Raw genomic sequence first — 21,208 nt, 5'->3', positions numbered from 1 at the left:
GCCTGGAGGATGCCCCTGGACAGAGGAGCCTGGTGGGCTATAGTCCATAGGGTCGCAAAGAACTGGACATGACTTAGTAACAAAACCACCATCACCAGGTTAAGCCAGGCAGCCCAACACTGGTAAAAAGGCCCAGTTTTCTTATTCTCAAGATCCAAACTATCGGACCTTCCCAGGAACAGACAGAAAAAGGACTCTGAGCGACACCCTTTTGCTAAACTATGCCCATCATTAAACTTACATGCTTGTGGAAATGGTCGTCCTGGAGTCAGTCACAGCTCTTCCCCGCAGCAACTTGCCTGTTTTCCCTGCTGGTCATCCTTCTGGATCCACAGCCCCCCTCTCCCTGATCAGTATTAAGTTTGAAAGTGTGAGTTTGACCACATCCAACCTTCGTCTAGAAGGTTACCACCAACCTGGAGACGCGAAGGCTCGGCTCGTTCTGAGTCCTCTTCCCGGTGTGCGTCTCCGGTAAGGACTTCCTGTTTATCGGGACCTCCTGGCCTCACTCCCTCTCGGTCAAGGCCATCTCCCCACCTCGCTCCATTCCCTGGGGGTGCGTCTTGGGGGCAGCTGGGGCTTGGTTTGTCCCAGAGCCTCCTGGTCCCACGCCCCCTCCACACCAGGGCTCCCTCAGGTCGGAGCTGAAGTTAAATCACTGATATTTCACCTGGGAGGATTCAAACCAATCAACAAGCAGCCCTGCTTCTCTCTGGGAGCATCTCTACTATTTCAGCCACTCAGACTCATTCCCAAGTCACATATACTTTGGTCCCTTCTCTTTCCCCCTGCTAAGCTTCTACAGTTTGAGAGGATGCACTTTCACTGTCAGTGTTCTAACTCTGAACTGAAACTACACGCACAAAAAGAAAAAACCTGAAATTGGTTACTTTGCCTTTTCTTCCCCATTCGTTTTCCTGCCAATCAAAGCACTTCAGAGGCAGAAGTCTCTGAGGCCCAGGAAGCTTATCTCTGCCCAGATCTGAGCGCTGCCTCCCAGATACCCTTCTCGGTTTTGTTTTCTGCCTCTCCCACTCTCTGACACAGAAAGCGCACGGGTTGGCGGTTTCCTAAGAACCTTCCCCACAAATCTATCAGCTTCTTTGTTTCAGACACACAACAGTTTCTAGGTTGTTCCAGAGGACAGCAGAGTTAATTTTATCCATGCTTTTGACTTAGCAGGGGATGGAGGTTAAACCAACACACAGGGTTTGTGGCTGAAGCTGAGTTCATGCAGTTCGTGGAAATATTGGCGAGAAAACGCAGCATCAAACAGAAGAGAAGGCATGACCTGGCCCCAGCGTTGAACAATGGGTCGCAGCCTCAGGCTGGCCTCTTCTGCAGACCACGTGGATGACTGAAAGCATGCAAAGGCCTGAAGTGCTGCCTTTTATTACATAATTGTCTCTCGAGTACATTGCTGTGGGACAAAGGAAGCTTCCCAAAGCATCTGCCTGACTCTTGTCCTCCTTTCAATTCCTCACCATCCTCAAAAAGAAGATCCAACTTCTTGCTGACTTAGAAGGCCAGACACACTTGAACTCGGCCATTTTTTTTTCTAGGCGCATGTCTTACAAATTCACTCACTCCCTCCCTCCACTCCTGATCCTCCTAATGGCTGATAACTTGGGGAACATATTCTGAAGAGCAGAGGTTACTTTGCTGTGGCTTCTCTTGTTCTTCTTCCACCCAGCAGGTCTCAGCTTAGACGTCCCTTTTAGAGTCCTCTCCCTGAGCACACCCCCCGAAACAGAGAGGTGTTCTTCCTCTGAATTTCCTGAGAATCCTAGGCACATCCTGACTGAAACACATACCACATCCTTTGCAATGGCCCATTCAGCTGCTGAATTTCTTATGATACCTAACCAAACCCCTTTAAGGTGAGGATGAGCTCTCATCCAGCGCCGTATCCATAGGGCCTGGTGCGGTGCCTGGCACATGGTGGGTGTCCCATCAGATGTTGTGGGCGGGTAAAGTGATGACTTCTGTTAGATTTCACAACATATGATCTAACTACAACCAGGAATCTGTCCCAATTCCAAGGTGTGATTTTTATTTTTTCTTTTGTCTCATCTTTCTATTTCTCCAATGAATAAAACAAAAAAGAAGAAGAAGCAGCCTCAGTCCAAAACGCACACTGATTTTTCAGGACCAACCCAAAGACAAACTTTGCAGTTTGGGGCCCACCCTTTCTCAAAATGACACAATAGGCCCTGAACTGAACCTCAAACAGCACCCGGAACTGTCCCATCTACCCAGATGATTCACATTGTGCCGACTATCAGAGCCTGTTGTCATGGTAGGTGCTATTTATTTACATCTCTTGGGTCTTAGGCTTGCAAATTCATTCTTCCACACAAAATCCAGATTCATACAGGTTAGGGGCTTTGCCACAATTTCTTCTATACTCACATCCTAGGTTTCCGTCCACCTGCAAACACATGCATTGTCATCACCCATATTGTAATACATTTATCGGTATTACTAAGGAAGGAGGAACGGAGGCAGTTTCTATTGCTTCCCTATAGGATCCTCTTTGGCTTCTTCTTGGGGCTTTTGGAATCTAGCGAGAAACTAACCATCAGCTTTATATCTGCTCCTGTAGGGACACTGGCATCTCAATGTCTTGGCCCCAGGAAAGCAAGAGCGTTCTCCCCAGCAAGGTCTTACTCAGCAAGTAGGGAAAACATTAAAAGATCACATGATCAATAATGAATCCAAAACAGACAGTAACAGCATCCTACGCAAATGAAACTGTCTGGCGCCTCCAGACAATGGTAGTTCCAAGTGTTCCCCCCAGCATGCTGCTGTCAAGACGAGGAAGAGCAGCAGGTCAGGATGAACAGTACCTGCCACTCAGAGAGATGAGCAGAAGTCCTCCCTCCAGTGGTTTCACTGACTCTTGTTAAGGACTTCTTCGACAGTTTAAAAGTCAAAAGACTCTTTAACATTACCATTTGTTGACAGAAGTAGAAAGCACAGCTAAAATCCTCACATCTCTGCATAGAGCACTATCTCACCCGCCACCTCCTTCCTCCTCGAAGGTGCTCAGGGCACCGACTTGTTGTTCTAACAAGTGGTAAGTTCTAACAAATGCCTTTGCTATACAAATTGCGTTTCAGAGTGACCTACATTTCTCTCTGAAGAAAAATTCAGCTACTGAGTGGAAAAAAACAATAATAGATCTTTTCAAATCACTGCTTTTCAACACCTATTAAAGTAATAGCTTGAGACAATTGTCACTAGATGCTAAAGCCATTGGGCAAAAAGTGAGTGGGGGTTTTATAACGACATATACTCTTGACTGACAACACCTGAGCCCTCTGATCAACCCTAATCTCACTAAAATGGTCCACCCAGACAGGAAGGGACTCCTGATGTGATGTGGCAGAAGGGAATACAGCGCCACTTGGGAAGAACTCCCACCAGTGATGGAGCCTGCATCTGGACCAGCCTCTAGTGTCTGGAGATACGGGCACTAGAAGAATGCGACCATGAGAAAGCAATGAGCTGAACGCAGAAAGCAAGAGATACCATGGGACAAATGTTTTGGGTTCTCAATAAATAATGAAAATTATGGTTAACATGAGAAAACGCCATTTAATCCAGCAAATGCCCCAAGGAAACATCTTTTCCTAATAAAAACTCAGAATGATTTTGGAATATGATTAGCATAATAAAGAAAACTGATTAGAAACACATGGTAAACTTGATGGTAAGACATAGAAGGATCATAATTAAATTCTCAAGATGAGGATGACTACTACCAAATGCCACTATTTGGCACTGCTCTGGAAGTTTTCACTGATGTTCTAAGTTTTTTAAAAAAGAATAAAAAATTGTAAATGTTGAATTATTTTAAATACACTATCATTTGCGATGATCAACAATGTATGTGGAGAACACCACAGAAATCAAACCAAAAAAAGGAACTGAGAAGAGAATAAATGATATGTCTAGCAAAAAGATTTCATAAGGCTCATCAGCTTTACTTTATATCATATCAAAAGAGCAGCAAAATGAACACATATATATACAAGTCTATGCATATACATATGTATGTATGAATATATATGAATGTTCCTCAAGAATCTGCAGTAATTATACAAAATATGTGAATTCTATTGAAGGAAATAACATGTAAGTCTTGAATAAATGAAGGTAGCATGCTATGTTCCTCCATGGCAAGAACCAATCTTGGGAAAACATACCAGAAATGTTTCAATTTACCTGGAATTTTTAAATCTTCTATATTCTTGAGCAGTTCGGGCTGGGAGAGACTGATTGGGAAAGTCTCGCTGACTCATGAGATGGCGAAGGCCATGGGAGGCAGTCGGGGTACTTTTCGTCAGCACTCGGTGTGGTTGGTGTGTATGGATGTTCAAAGGACAAACATTTCTCTATGAGTAAGAGCTTTGTTTAAACGCCTAAGAGCAAAGTGCACTTTTAAGAAGAAGAAAAATGGAGTGAGGTCATCGTGCACTACCAGATATTAAAATGCATGATAGAGCAACAATGTGAAAAGGTTTTACTCTATTAGGACTGAGAATTCAGAGGCAGACTGGAAGAACTAGAGATGTTCAGGGGTCGAGATTCAGTTCAACTGTTTGGAAAAGAACACTCATGACCTTCTCCAGAGGCAGCTCCTAGTGTCTGTGACACAGTGCTGAGTGTGTGATGCTGGTGAATACTGCAGTCAAGAAGATGTGTGGGGCCTGCCCTCAATGCCTCCTTACACCAACACCCTCCTCCCACGTCTGGTGGAGGTGGTGGTGTTATTACTCAGTTGTGTCTGACTCTTTGCAACCCTTGTCCATGGGGTAGCAAAGACATGACTGAGTGACTTCCACTTCGCTTCACTCACTGGGCCTAAACGTGCTGCTAACTTGAAAAATGAAGATGGTCTAGTGATCTCATGTGGCCCAGAGAGCAGCTCTGAATAGAAACCAGGATCCCTTCAACAACTGCAAAAGAAATGTCCCTCTCTTGGGACAGGAGGGGGGTCTGCTACATTCCTTCAGCGAAGAAACAGCAAGGATACCTGCACAGGCATCGCCATTCTGCCTCCATCAGGCTTGAAGTCATAATAAGCAGCAAACCCTGCAGGAAGCCAGTCTACAACTGTTTCATCAGAGTTCCCTCTGGCTAATGAGGGAGCGAGTGAAAGAAGTAAGCTGCTCTGTGGCTGAAGCTCAGCTCGCGTAAGAAGCCCTTCCATCTCCTGCAGAAGGATGCTGGGCAAAGGGACGAGGCCTTGTGCAGGAGGGGGGGCCCCTCCCTCCTGGATGCTCCCAGCACCTGTGGCACGTGGAATACTCTCTTACCTCACTAAACAGGCTTTCTTTGTCTTAGGTGAATGGCTCACCATCTTTTCAATGCTAACATCTCATTTCCTGTGTCACCCGATGTTTTACTTGGTCAGGATTGGGTAGATGGTCCACATATGTGTAAAATGTTTTCTCGTAATTGAAAAGTAAAGTGAAAGTGTTAGTTGCTAAATCGTGTCTGACTCTGTGCAACCCTATGGACTGTAACCCGCCAGGTTCCTCTGTCCCTGGGGACTCTCCAGGCTAGAAAACAGAAGTGGATCACCATGCCCTCCTCCAGGGGATCTTCCCAACCCAGGGATTGAACTCAGGTCTCCCTGCATTGTGGGAGGATTCTTTACCACCGAGCCACCAGGGAAGCCCTTTCTCCTAATTAAGTTACATCAAATAAAACGTAGTTAGGTCACAGGAAGAATGATTTTTTTAGAAATGAGTAGAAAAGTTATGACCAACCTAGATAGCATATTGAAAAGCAGAGACATTACTTTGCCAACAAAGGTCCATCTAGTCAAGGCTATGGTTTTTCCTGTGGTCATGTATGGATGTGAGAGTTGGACTGTGAAGAAAGCTGAGCACCGAAGAATTGATGCTTTTGAACTGCGGTGTTGGAGGAGACTCTTGAGAGTCCCTTGGACTGCAAGGAGATCCAACCAGTCCATTCTGAAGGAGATCAGCCCTGGGATTTCTTTGGAAGGAATGATGCTGAAGCTGAAACTCCAGTACTTTGGCCACCTCATGCGAAGAGTTGACTCATTGGAAAAGACTCTGATGCTGGGAGGGATTGGGGGCAGGAGGAAAAGGGGATGACAGAGGATGAGATGGCTGGATGGCATCACCAACTCGATGGATGTAAGTTTGAGTGAACTCTGGGAGTTGGTGATGGACAGGGAGGCCTGGCATGCTGCGATTCATGGGGTCACAAAGAGTCGGACACAACTGAGCAACTGAACTGAACTGAACTGAGACAGTGGATGGTGACTCTGCAGGTCAGGTTGTCAGCCTCTTTTCAATAAACCCAGAATTAATTGGGGTTTGCTTCCTTGGTGTGGCTCAGGTGGTAAAAGAATATGCCTGCAATGAGGGAGACTTGCCTTCAGTCCCAGGGTTGGGAAGATCCCCTGGAAAAGGGAAAGGCTACCCACTCCAGTATTCTGGCCTGGAGAATTCCATGGACTGTATAGTCCATAGGGTCGCAGAGAGTCGGACACGACTAAGCGACTTTCACTTTCACTTTTCCCTGGTGGCTCAGACAGTAAAGAATCCGCCTGCAGTGGGGGAGACCTAGGTTCAGTCCTTGGGTTGGGGAGATCCCCTGCAGTAGGGCACGGCAACCCACTCCAGTATTCTTGCCTGGAGAATCCCATGGACAGAGGTGCCTGGCAGGCTACAGTCTATGGCATCACAAAGCGTCAGACAAGACTGAGTGACTAAGCACATTTGGGGTTTAAGAAAAGAGAACAGCAGATTTTCAGCACATGACAACTGTGAGATTTCAGCATGGGGTGGGGCAAGGCCAGTCGGAGAGGAATGCATTGCTTACCATACGGTGTTAGAGAAAGTGCCTAGCTATTGGGAAAAGCTGACGTGGGCTCCCACCCCTGCCCGGGGACATCTGCCACTCCCAGGCAGTAGGACTCCCCCACCACGCCTCCCTGAGGGCCCCGCCACGGCCACCTGAGGGCCCGCACAGCCCGCACAGTATGCAGATATAGGCTCCGCCCATACATTTATTTCATCAGAATCGGACTCCCAAAGCTTGAGGACTCAAAGCAGGGTATCAGCACGGCCCCAGGTCTCCGCTCTGACCTGAGGGCCGCAGGGCTGTAGCCCCTGGGCAGCAGCGTACAGTCTCTGCCGGCAGCTGGGAGCGGGCTGTCCCCGCGCAGGCGGTGGTGGGGCCGGTGCCAAGCGACAGCTGCAAGGGTGTCTTCCAGGTCCACGGGGGGCGGTCCTGGGGGACTGTGGCCGGTACAGTGGCATGGAGCTGGCTCCCCGCGACTCACCCCATTCACACTGTGGCCTGTTCCGCGTCCCCTGTCCTTTCAAGTTGTTTCCTTCTCAACTTAAGATGGAAGCGTTTTGGAAAGTTAGGACCAAGAACCCTGATATGTGCACTCAGCTCTCACAGCAGCTGACACTTCAAATATATTGATAATTTGAATAGGGAACATACATATTCTAAAAATAGGAGAAAAAGTTTTATTAGCCTGAGAGTGAAGACAGAATTTTGGTTTTGAGATTACATGCATATATAATATGTATATATGTAAAATATATTAAGATACACATATTAAGATATATATATGTGTGTGTGTGTGTGTATATATATATATATATATTGGGCTTCCCTGGAGGCTCAGTGGTAGAGAATCCACCTACCAATGCAAGAAATGTGGGTTCAATCCCTGGGTTTGGAAGATCCCTTAGAGAAGAAAATGGCTACCCACTCCAGTATTCTTGCCTGGGATAATCCCATGCACAGAGGATGGGGTTGCAAAAGAATCAGATATGACTTGGTAATTAAACAATATATATATTGACAGTGACTAAACAATACATACACACACACACACATAAATGCCAAAGCCAGGGAAAATGTGACAGTTTTTCCTACATAAAAACTTAAAACACTGACTTGGCAAAAATTCAGTTCACTTCAGTCACTCAGTCGTGTCCAACTCTTTGCGACCCCATGAATCGCAGCACGCCAGGCCTCCCTGTCCATCACCAACTCCCAGAGTTCACTCACACTCACATCCATCAAGTCAGTGATGTCATCCAGCCATCTCATCCTCTGTCGTCCCCTTCTCCTCCTGCCCCCAATCCCTCCCAGCATCAGAGTCTTTTCCAATGAGTCAACTCTTCACATGAGGTAGCCAAAGTACTGGAGTTTCAGCTTTAGCATCATTCCTTCCAAAGAAATCCCAGGGCTGATCTCCTTCAGAATGGACTGGTTGGATCTCCCTGCAGTCCAAGGGACTCTCAAGAGTCTTCTCCAACAACACAGTTCAAAAGCATCAATTCTTCAGTGCTCAGCTTTCTTCACAGTTCAACTTTCACATCCATACATGACTACTGGCAAAACCATAGCCTTGACTAGACAGATCTTAGTTGGCAAAGTAATGTCTCTGCTTTTGAATATGCTATCTAGGTTGGTCATAACTTTTCTTCCAAGGAGTAAGCGTCTTTTAATTTCATGGCTGCAGTCGCCATCTGCAGTGATTTTGGAGCCCAAAAAAATAAAGTCTGACACTGTTTCCACTGTTTCTCCATCTATTTCCCATGAAGTAATGGGACCGGATGCCATGATCTTTGTTTTCTGAATGATGAGCTTTAAGACAACTATTTCACTCTCCACTTTCACTTTCATCAAGAGGCTTTTTAGTTCCTCTTCATTTTCTGCCATAAGGGTGGTGTCATCTGCATATCTGAGGTTATTGATATTTCTCCCGGCAATCTTGATTCCAGCTTGTGTTTCTTCTAGTCCAGCGTTTCTCATTATGTACTCTGCATAGAAGTTAAATAAGCAGGGTGACAATATACAGCCTTGACGTACTCCTTTTCCTATGTGGAACCAGTCTGTTGTTCCATGTCCAGTTCTAACTGTTGCTTCCTGACCTGCATACAGATTTCTCAACAGGCAGGTCAGGTGCTCTGGTATTCCCATCTCTTTCAGAATTTTCCACAGTTTATTGTGATCCACACAGTCAAAGGCTTTGGCATAGTCAATAAAGCAGAAACAGATATTTTTCTGGAACTCTGTTGCTTTTTCCATGATCCAGTGGATGTTGGCAATTTGATCTTTGGTTCCTCTGCCTTTTCTAAAACCAGCTTGAACATCAGGAAGTTTTCGGTTCACGTATTGCTAAAGCCTGGCTTAGAGAATTTTGAGCATTACTTTACTAGCATGTGAGATGAGTGCAATTGTGCGGTAGTTTGGGCATTCTTTGGCATTGCCTTTCTTTGGGACTGGAATGAAAACTGACCTTTTCCAGTCCTGTGGCCACTGCTGAGTTTTCCCAATTTGCTGGCATATTGAGTTAGCACTTTCACAGCATCATCTTTCAGGATTTGAAAGAGCTCAACTGGAATTCCATCACCTCCACTAGCTTTGTTCGTAGTGATGCTTTCTAAGGCCCACTTGACTTCACATTCCAGGATGTCTGGCTCTAGATGAGTGATCACACCATTGTGAATATCTGGGTCGTGAAGATCTTTTTTGTACAGTTCTTCTGTGTATTCTTGCCACCTCTTCTTAATATCTTCTGCTTCTGTTAGGTCCATACCATTTCTGTCCTTTATCGAGCCCATCTTTGCATGAAATGTTCCCTTGGTATCTCTAATTTTCTTGAAGAGATCTCTCGTCTTTCCCATTCTGTTCTTTTCCTCTATTTCTTTGCATTGATCACTGAAGAAAGCTTTCTTATCTCTTCTTGCTATTCTTTTGGAACTCTGCATTCAGATGCTTATATCTTTCCTTTTCTCCTTTGTTTTTTGCCTCTCTTCTTTTCACAGCTATTTGTAAGGCCTCCCCAGACAGCCATTTTGCTTTTTTTGCATTTCTCTTCCATGGGGATGGTCTTGATCCCTGTCTCCTGTACAATGTCACGAACCTCATTCCATAGTTCATCAGGCACTCTATCTATCAGATCTAGGCCCTTAAATCACTTCCATTGTATAATCATAAGCGATTTGATTTAGGTCATACCTGAATGGTCTAGTGGTTTTCCCTACTTTCTTCAATTTAAGTCTGAATTTGGTAATAAGGAGTTCAAAATTGCACACTAGTAAAGCCAAAGGTGGGACAATTAGGAGAGGGATGTGACAGAAGGATAATATTTTCTAAGTGCAAAGTACTTAAATATGAGTGACCAAAAAAATCCCACAAATGTCCCAATATAAAACAGGCAATGGATGTTGAACATCAATTCACATCAGAAGAACTACAGACTGAAAAATGTAAAAACCTATTTAATTTCATCAGTTGTAATAAATGAAAACAAGGACCGACTAAGTTTTGCATATCTTGCCTGCAATGCAGAAGACCCCAGTTCCATTCCCGGGTCTGGAAGCTCTGCTGAAGGAGACATAGGCTACCCACCCCAGTATTCTTGGGCTTCCCTTGTGGCTCAGCTGGTAAAGAATCCGCCTGGGTTCACTCCCTGGGTTGGGAAGATCCCCTGGATAAGGGAAAGGCTACCTGTCATGGAATGTTTAACAGTAGGATTCCTGTGTGCTGTTTTCTTTCTCTCTTGAGCCCTCTGTTCCTTATCAGTTCCTGTCAGGAGCAAGAGGAGTGGCAAGCCACTCCCAGGACTGAGATCATAGAGATGGGATGTTTGCATAGGATTTCCTTCATTAGCCTTTCCATATGGTGAAAGGGATTATCTATGACCCTCTTTTGATATGGATTGCCTTTTGGCTTTATGGCCTCTATTGCTCCTTGTTTCCTTGGTAACTTGTAAAGTCTGGTCTTTTGATCTTTATCTGAAAAAGCTACCTTGTAATATGGTATATATACTCACTCAGAATTCAATAAACCACCCTTGTTCCACCAGACTTGGGTCCCTGTGTCCTTTTCTCTCTCTCTCTCTCAATCTCTTTATTTCTGGCTGATTCCCTGGAGTGCAAAGGCCAGCTGCGTAACCCAAGGAATATTAGCCTCTTTCCTTCTTTCACTTTCTTATCATTGACTCCAGACCACCAGGCTCCGGTCCATTAAAGGACCCCAACAAGTGGCGCCCAGAACAGGGGCCTAGTATACGCGGCACTTCAGACGGAGTGACTCAGGGCCTGTTGAGGCTGGTAAGTACAAGGACACGGGTCAAACAGCTGGGAAGCCCCTCACTTTTCTACTTTACTTCATCGTTTATTTAAAGTTCAGGGACTTTCGGTTTCGCACTAATGAGTAGAGGCTTGCCTTCAAACAATAGGTGACCATAATCCCTGGTTCCCTGATGAAGGCAGTTTTAATTTAGAAATTTGGCACTGAGTCAGAAAGAATGTTGAACAAGCAGCCAGATGGGGAAAAAATATTCCAGTTGATTTCTGGCCCCTGTGGGCTCTCATTAAACCTGTAATTCTGCCATTTCAAGGCAATTCTAGCCCTCCTGATATTCGATGACAGAATGCTTATTACATGAATATGAATTAGATGATGAAACTTTACAAAAGGACCAATCAGAACATAAAGTATTTCAGAATTTTCCTACAAGCCCTGCCCTGGCTGCTCCAAATGCTCCTCCTCTGCCAACAGGCGCGAATCCAAAAGTCTCTCTTTTTCTAGAACCTAATGATTCTGACAACAACTCTCTGGAGACACTTTTTGACACCAAAACTGGCAATACTTTTCTGGATAATAATGATAAGTCCTTAGCACAAACTCATATTTGCAAAAAATTGCTACCTACTCACTCTCCTTCGTGACAGAGGCTCTCTGAATTGCTGGCTTTGCAATCACAAGTCTCTGAAGCGGATGGTTTTTCCGCCTTCCTAGTTTTAAGAAATGCTAACACTCAAGGGCAATAATACCTCAATATGAAGGTATTAATCTTTTTCACATGTAACAAATGAAAAAGGCTGTAACTATGTATGGCCAACATTCACCTTTTACTAGAGAAATTCTAAATGCTATGGTGTCTTCTATTGGAACCTTTATCCCTATGATTGGTGAACTTTAATAAAAGCTCTCCTTAAACTAGGAGAATATCTTCAGTGGACAATGTGGTTTCAAGATACAGCCAGAGATCATGCCAACAAAAACGCTCGAGCTGGCGCTCCCCAAAACCAAATAACTTTTGAAATGTTAACTGGCGCTGGACAATTTGATGCTATAGAAGCTCAAATACAGTGCCCTCCTTTGTTGCATGAACAATTACAAACAGTGGCCCTTGAAGCTTGGGATAGAACTACTCCTCAAGGGGAACCTACAGGTAGCTACACTAAAATATTGCAAGGACCTAATGAAACCAGCATAAGCTGGTTTTTTAGCTGGATTAGAAACTGCTACTTCCCATACTGTAATCGGAGAAGAAGCCAAAAGGCAACTAGAGAAATTATTTGCTTATGAAAATGCAAATCAGGAATGTCAAAAGGCTATAGCCCCAATTCGTGAGACAGGGACTATTACTGATTATTTGAAGGCTTGTCACAATCTTTAGAATCAGAAACTCAAAAAATGCAAATGCTAGCTGAGACAATGGCTGCTTGCTTTAAAAAGAGAAACGAGGGATGTTTTATATGCGGGGATGAGAACTATTTAAAAAGGGATTGCCCTAAGAAAGCTAATAAAAATCCTCCAAAAGTCTGCCCCCACACACCTTCGGTCTTTTACTCGGCCAAACTAGTTTGACTTCTAAAGGAATAACTGTTCACCCTGGACTAATAGATTCAGATTGTAAAGGAGAAATTCAAATTATGATGTCATCTAAGATTTCATGTCAATTCAAAAGGGGAGACAAAAATTGCTCAATTATTTCTTTTATCCTACATTTCTATTAACTCCTCTAATGATGTACGGACAGGCAGATTCAGCAGTACAGAACAAAAATAATCTTTATGACATCGTTGATATCTGAATATGCCCAACAAAATATAAATATCAAAATTAATGGTAAAAGATTTTCTGGTCTCCTTGATACTGGATCTGATATTACTATTATATCCAAACATTTATGGCTCAAATACTGGCCTATACAAAAAATCTCTTCACAAATTGCAGGAATTTCTCAAACCAAAGTACAAGAAGTTTATCAAAGTGTTCAAATCTACCCATGTGAGGGACCAGAAAGTCAACCTGCAACATTAAAACCTTATGTGACAGATGCACCCCTTAATTCAATAGGAAGGGATTTACTTATGCTATGGCAAACTCAGATATACATTCCACATTTTTCCTAGGGGCCACTGCTCATGTAACAAATAATACAATTATTAAAATAACTTGGAAAAATGATGAGCCCATTTCGACAGAGCAGTGGCCCCTTACAAAAGATAAACTATAGGCTGCTAATGAACTTATAGACACACAATTAGAACTGAAACATATCGAGGAATCTTGCTCTCCTTGGAACTCTCCTATTTTTGTTATAAAAAGAAAATCTAACAAATGACGTCTCTTAAAAGACCTTAGAAAAGTTAATGCATCTATGAAACCTATGGGTGTATTACAATCAGGAATCCCATCACCTACCACTATTTCTCAAAACTGGCACATTATTATTATTGATTTGCAAGATTGCTCTTTTAATATACCTCTACACCCTTTAGACAGAGAGAGATTCACTTTCTCTCCCCCTTATCCTAATCATATGGGGCCTCATAAATGATACCAATGGACTGTATTGCCTCAAGGAATGATGAATTCTCCCACCGTGTGTCAGTACTACATAGCTAAAGCCCTTGAGCCTGTGAGAAAACAATTTCCTGACTTTCTTGTTATCCGTTATATGGATGATATATTGTTTTCGGCTCCATCCGTTTTCTAAACTCAACACATATTTGATATAGCTCAACAATGCCTAAAAAACTCTGGATTAATCATTGCCCCTGAAAAAATTCAAACCTCTATACCTTATCTTTACTTAGGATTTGCTGTTAATAGACAATGTATTACTCCCCAACTAACTCAGATTCGTACTGATAAATTATCAACCTTAAATGATTTTCAGAAACTCTTAGATGATATAAATTGGATTAGACCCTCTTTGAAAGTGAAAGTGAAAGTAAAGTTGCTCAGTCATGTCTGACTCTTTGTGACCCCGTGGACTGTAGCCCACCAGGCTCCTCAGTCCATGGAATTTTCCAGGCAAGATTACTGGAGTGGGTTGCCATTTCCTTCTCCAGTGGATCTTCCCAGCCAGGGATCGTCTCCCACACAGCAGGCAGACGCTTTACCATCTGAGCCACCAGGGAGATCCAGACCTTCTTTAGGCACTGCTAATTATCAACTGACTAACCATTTAACCTTTCAGTATCACAGTAATCCAAGTCTATGCCCAACCAGTAACGCTGAAGAAGCTGAAGTTGAACCATTCTATGAAGACCTATAAGACCTTTTAGAACTAATACCCAAAAAGATGTCCTTTTCATTATAGGGGACTGGAATGCAAAAGTAGGAAGTCAAGAAACACCTGGAGCAACAGGCAAATTTGGCCTTGGAATGTGGAATGAAGCAGGGCAAAGACTAGAGTTTTGCCAAGAAAATGCACTGGTCATAGCAAACACCCTCTTCCAACAACACAAGAGAAGACTCTACACATGGAGATCACCAGATGGTCAACACCGAAATCAGATTGGTTATATTCTTTGCAGCCAAAGATGGAGAAGCTCTATACAGTCAACAAAAACAAGACCAGGAGCTGACTGTGGCTCAGATCATGAACTCCTTATTACCAAATTCAGACTTAAATTGAAGAAAGTAGGGAAAACCGCTAGACCATTCAGGTATGACCTAAATCAAATCGCTTATGATTATACAGTGGAAGTGATTTAAGGGCCTAGATCTGATAGATAGAGTGCCTGATGAACTATGGAATGAGGTTCGTGACACTGTACAGGAGACAGGGATCAAGACCATCCCCATGGAAGAGAAATGCAAAAAGGCAAAATGGCTGTCTGGGGAGGTCTTACAAATAGCTGTGAAAAGAAGAGAGGCAAAAAACAAAGGAGAAAAGGAAAGATATAAGCATCTGAATGCAGAGTTCCAAAGAATAGCAAGAAGAGATAAGAAAGCTTTCTTCAGTGATCAATGCAAAGAAATAGAGGAAAAGAACAGAATGGGAAAGACGAGAGATCTCTTCAAGAAAATTAGAGATACCAAGGGAACATTTCATGCAAAGATGGGCTCGATAAAGGACAGAAATGGTATGGACCTAACAGAAGCAGAAGATATTAAGGAGAGGTGGCAAGAATACACAGAAGAACTGTACAAAAAAGATCTTCACGACCCAGATATTCACAATGGTGTGATCACTCATCTAGAGCCAGACATCCTGGAATGTGAAGTCAAGTGGGCCTTAGAAAGCATCACTACGAACAAAGCTAGTGGAGGTGATGGAATTCCAGTTGAGCTCTTTCAAATCCTGAAAGATGATGCTGTGAAAGTGCTGCACTCAATATGCCAGCAAATTGGGAAAACTCAGCAGTGGCCACAGGACTGGAAAAGGTCAGTTTTCATTCCAGTCCCAAAGAAAGGCAATGCCAAAGAATGCCCAAACTACCGCACAATTGCACTCATCTCATGCTAGTAAAGTAATGCTCAAAATTCTCTAAGCCAGGCTTCAGCAATACGTGAACTGAGAACTTCCTGATGTTCAAGCTGGTTTTAGAAAAGGCAGAGGAACCAGAGATCAAATTGCCAACATCCACTGGATCATGGAAAAAGCAAGAGAGTTCCAGAAAAATATCTGTTTCTGCTTTATTGACTATGCCAAAGTCTTTGACTGTGTGGATCACAATAAACTGTGGAAAATTCTGAAAGAGATGGGAATACCAGAGCACCTGACCTGCCTGTTGAGAAATCTGTATGCAGGTCAGGAAGCAACAGTTAGAACTGGACATGGAACAACAGACTGGTTCCACATAGGAAAAGGAGTACGTCAAGGCTGTATATTGTCACCCTGCTTATTTAAATTCTATGCAGAGTACATAATGAGAAATGCTGGACTGGAAGAAACACAAGCTGGAATCAAGGTTGCCGGGAGAAAATTGTGATACCTGTCAATAAATCTCAATTCGAGAATGCCTTACAAACTTCTACTGATTTCCAAATGGCTTTTCTGGATATTTTGGAGAAATTTCATTTCATTATCCTTCTAACAAGCTATGGAATTTCTTCAAAAATACTGAATTTATTATTTTCCGCATCGTCAGCTCACAGCCAATACCTCAAGCTGAAGTTTTCTATATAGATGGGACTAAGAACACTAAAGCCTCATTCTGGTCTCTCAAAGAATATAAAGTTTTTTACACTAAATTCCATTCTGCTCAGCAAAACGAATTATATGCTCTTATTCACATCATGCACTAAAATTGCAAATAAAAAAATTAAAAATGGGGAATACACTGGAACATTGCTATCTCCCCTTTCTAAAGCAGACTCTACTAGATTCCAACATAAGATATTCTCTAAACCTATAACTATTATTAGTACAGTTTTATTTGTCTTAAAATTTTCAAACTTACCACAAAGAGATATCTTGACAAGAGCAGAAAAACATTTCGAGTAATTGAAGGACACTTCTCTTCCTCTGCCCATTTGGTATCAAGACAGGTTCAATAAGCAATGGAAATCTGGGGAAATAATCTTACAGGGAAAGGGATATTTTGTATTTTCCCAGATGGATCTAATGAACTCACATGGCTTCCTCTTCGGAAGATTCGACCCAAAGAGGTGGCATTCAAAATGGAGACTGAAACAACAAAAACCCCAGGAGGAAGAAATTCCAATATGGGCCATGTCGGCTCTAAAGATCTCCAGGAAGCACCGTCCTCGGCGACATCAACCTTATGACCTCCCCTCTTGGAGACAGATAAAAACCCTTACAAATCAAGCTGAAAATCTGGTTTCTCAACAGGGAATGCCATGGAGTCCTGAAAACCTTCTTATCACTATGCTTGCTCTGTTGGCCTGCATGTCCCCTGCTCGAGCCAGATTAACTAATCATACTTACTGGGCTTACTTACCCAAACCCCCTTTATTGCGGGTCGTAGAATGGATGGAGAAAGGACATATCAACCAGTGACTCCACCCATATGCCCCCTCCCTGGAATGTGAAGGGGCCCTCACACCCTGGGGAGGAGGGAAAACTAATCAACATTTCTTTAGGCTATGAAGTCCTTCCCTTGTGCCTGAGCCCAGGGTAAGTATGCATAAAAGTCAGCGGACAAACTTGGGCTTTAGTCCTGCCTCCAAAAGCAGACTTTCAGACATTGCTTGGATTATTTACTGCCCTTTCTTTGTCTGTGAACCATGTTTATACTACTGAAACTTTAGGGAAAGAACAAAGAACATTATGTAAAGGGTTTACTTATAAGAACTTTAAATATACTCCTGTTCGTTGGGACAAATGTCAAGCCAAATCAGGAAAACTAATATTTGTGGCTAGCCACACCATTGTCGATTGGGAACCCCATGGTATGTGGTTGTCTAACTATTCAGATGATATTAATAGCACTGTGTGCTTATGCTACTCAAGTGGCTTGGAAAGTTACTAACACTATGATGAAACATTACCATGACAAAGGACTTCTTGGCTGGCTTGACGGTGGAATGGCACCCCCTCATCCTCGGATCATCCTCGATAAACAAACATATGGAAATTTGTTGTGAGCACCAAAGAACTTGGAACTTGGACCGGACATGTCACAGGAACCAGTCGTAGTCATAATAATTATTTCTTTTGCTATAATCAATCATATTTCATATAGGCTTGTATTCCCCTTCCTTTTGTTTTAGCCATAGGGAACTTACAGTTCACTAAGACTTTACATTCTGTAACTTGCATAAATTGAAAACTGTATACCTGTCTTAACTCTTCTATTTCCTTAAGAAATGAATCCCTTTTGATTCTTTGATCTCGACGTAATCTGTGGTTACCAGTAAATCTCCAAGGGCCCTGGGAAGAAGGTCCCATGTCCAGGCTTGCTTCCCAGTTACTTACTAAATTACTCTGATGATCTAAATGATTCATTGGATGGCTGATTCTTGGCATTTGGGGATTAATAGCTATTTGCACCACTGCTGCCATCGCTGGCGTTGCTTTACAAACCTCAGTTCAAACACATAATTTTATCCAAAATTGGACCAAAGATGCTCATACTATGTGGGCCACTCAGGCTCAGATAGATGAGGATATTCAAAATGAAATACAGGAACTAAAAACAGCTGTCAAGTGGGTTAGAGATCAATTAATAGATGTACAAAAACAAGTGATACTAAAATGTGATTGGAATCCTACTCAATTTTGTGTTACTCTTGTTCAATTCAATAATAGCGCCTATAACTGGGAGAAAATCAAATTTCATTTACAAAATATACATGATAATGCTTCTCTGAATGTACAATTATTGCAAAAAGAAATCTTTGAAACCTTCTCTAAAAGTCTGCCCTCACCCCCCATCTGGAAATTTTAGCTGAAAAACTAGCTGATCAATTATCTGGGCTAGACCCACGAGGATGGTTTCAAAGCATCACCCACAGCATTGGGTCTGGAACTGTAACTCTGGCGATTGTCTTGGCAATTATATTTGTTGTTTACCATTGCCTTTCTGCAAAAATTGTTAAAACTAAACAAACTCAAATGGTCAGGACCTTTTTTACAAATATAATAAAATAGGGGGAATTGTCAGGGAATGTTTAACAGTAGTATCCCTGTGTGCTGTTTCCCATCTCTCTTGAGCCCTCTGTTCCTTATCAGTTCCTGTCAGGAGCGAGAGGAGTGGCAAGCCACTCCCAGGACTGAGATCATAGAGATGGGATGCTTGCATAGGATCTCCTTCATTAGCCTTTCCATATGGTGAAAGGGTCTCCCTGGTGGCTCAGACAGTAAAGTGTCCGCCTGCCGTGTGGGAGACCCGGGTTTGATCCCTGGGTTGGGAAGATCCGCTGGAGAAGCAAATTGGCAACCCACTCCAGCAATCTTGCCTGGAAAATTCCATGGACTGAGGAGCCTGGTGGGCTACAGTCCATGGGGTCGCAAAGAGTCGGACATGACTAAGCCACTTTCACTTCATAAATGTAAATATATAAATGAGAAAAATGAAAGTGATCATTATTAACAAGGGTAGATGGAGAACTTCCCTGGTGGCAAGGTGGATAAGAATCCAGCTGCCAGTGCAGGGGACACGGGTTCAATTCCTGGTCCAGAAAGATCCCACATGCTGTGGAGCAACTAATCCCTTGCATCACAAGTACTGAGCCTGTGCGCCAGAGCCTGCGAGCTGCAACTACTGAAGCACATGCGGGTTAGAGTCTGCTCTGCAACAGGTGAAGCTGTTAGGTAGGTAGAATAGGGAAAAGGAGTCCAAAATGGTGGCAGCTAGAAGACAAGGAAGGTCAAAGGAAGGTCCGAGAACCAGAGTGAAGACTTCAGGCAGAACAAACAGCACTCCTGGCTAAGCCCAATTTGCATAGGGCAGGCCCAGGTGGAGGCAGAAACATGTAAAAGGAGGAGCCACAGCGCTTTCTCTCTCTCTTTCTCTCCCACGTACGTGCGCTCTTTCTCTCTCTGTCCCCCTCTCTCTCTCTCCCCCGCTCGCTCCTCCACTCTCTTCTCTTCGAGTCTTTGGGTTGGCATGCCCTCACGCTTCGAGGATGGATTCTCCTGCTATCTTCTAAATAAAACAGAGCTGTAAGACTGATTTGCCTAAGAGCTATAACACGGTTTGTCTAAGACCCGAGAGCTGTGATGCACCGAGGGCTTTAATGTCCGTCGCTCCAAATCTTTGTTGTGATGAGACAAAGAACCAAGGAACATACACTCACGTGACAAAGCCATCGCAGTGAGAAGCCAGCGCACCACAACAGAAAAAGGCCTGAGCAGCAATCAAGACCCAGTGCAGCCAACAAATAAATAAACTGAAATTTAAAAAAAAAAAGAGTGGATAGAAACACAAATGCCAGATCCTGTGAGTGTAGACTCAAACAGGTTTGCATTTTCTACATGGAAAACTAAAGCTATGACTTATTGTCTCCTCTGACCCAGTAAGGCCACCACAAGATATTTATCCTACAGAACAACACGTTTAGCAAAGATCTGTGTTTAAACACCTGAATGTTTATTACAGCACTGTTTCTATGAATGAAAGCTAGGAACTCTCTGCGTGCCTTTCTCTAGGCAACTGGCTCAGCTCATGCTGCTAAACCCATAGGCTGGGATGCTCCATGGCTCTTCAGTGGTTGTACAGGTCTCTACTTAAATGTGCAAAATATGTCACATACCAAGGGAAGAACTTTTTTCAATACACATATGCTCATAGTTTCCCGCCATGCAGAAGACCTGGGTTTGATCCCTGGGTCAGGAAGATCCCCTGGAGAAGGGAATGACTACCCACTCCAGTATTCTTGCCTAGAGAATTCCATGGACAGAGGAGCCTGGTGGGCTACAGTCCATGGAATTGCAAAGAGTCAGACATGACTGAGCAATTGACACACACTTACTTATGCTCATAAAAATAAGACATCCATTCAGAAAAGCTCTGCGCGGGCCAGCAGGCCCGGCCTCTGCTCACCTGGTGTGGCACTGCCAGCCCCAGCAGACTGCACCTGGGCCTCTGCTGGCCTCTGTCTTCTTCTTCCTCTTCTGTGTGTACCTCGCCTCTCTCCTAATGGTCTCAGGGTCTCAAGAAAACAACTATTGCACAGACATTTTCAGGGCTCCTGAACTGAGCATCAGGCCCAAGTGAGGACTAAGTTCTCTAGGAATTTGTTCAGAGGCCCCAGGAAACAGGAGAAGTCACTGTCCATGGATGGACGGGAACTCGCAGATATTCCTATCTCATCCCCACAGCTGTCCCCTGACCAAGCTCCTTCCTTCCTCCTCTGCTTCCCACATCTCTCTGGGCTGCTGCTAAGTGACAATATTCCCTCTGCACCATGGTTAGTGAGTGAGCAAGAGCGAGAGTTACTTGCCCATAAACAAGAGAGTGTGGGCTTTGCAATGACACTGGAGTTCAAACCCCACTTCATCATGGACACGCCGTGGGGCCTCCAGCTCCCAGTGTTTTGCTGAGAGCACGGACCCTGCCAGCCCCTTGGGAGCACCCAGCCTGGCAAACCCCACCCTCATGCTGTCCCAGGCAAGGCCCTCCACCCACATGGGGAATTTCAGGCCCAAAGCTCTGAATATCTTATTTGGCCTCTTGCACTCTCGATACTGCTG

General features: G+C 43.7%; 1 protein-coding gene across 1 annotated transcript in view; it reads right to left on the bottom strand.

Annotated features, from left to right (window-relative positions):
- CD226 (CD226 molecule) overlaps nt 1-20,730 on the bottom strand; it is a 117,225-nt gene extending 96,495 nt beyond the window's left edge. The window contains exon 1 of the mRNA XM_060405585.1: nt 20,559-20,730. The gene's annotated coding sequence lies outside the window, so the exon portion shown is untranslated. The remainder of the gene's footprint in view (nt 1-20,558) is intronic.
- Nucleotides 20,731-21,208: the final 478 nt, after the last annotated feature.

The sequence above is a fragment of the Ovis aries genome, chromosome 23 (assembly GCF_016772045.2).
Source record: "Ovis aries strain OAR_USU_Benz2616 breed Rambouillet chromosome 23, ARS-UI_Ramb_v3.0, whole genome shotgun sequence".
Lineage (NCBI taxonomy): Eukaryota > Metazoa > Chordata > Mammalia > Artiodactyla > Bovidae > Ovis > Ovis aries.
This window is presented reverse-complemented; position numbering and strand designations above follow the sequence as displayed.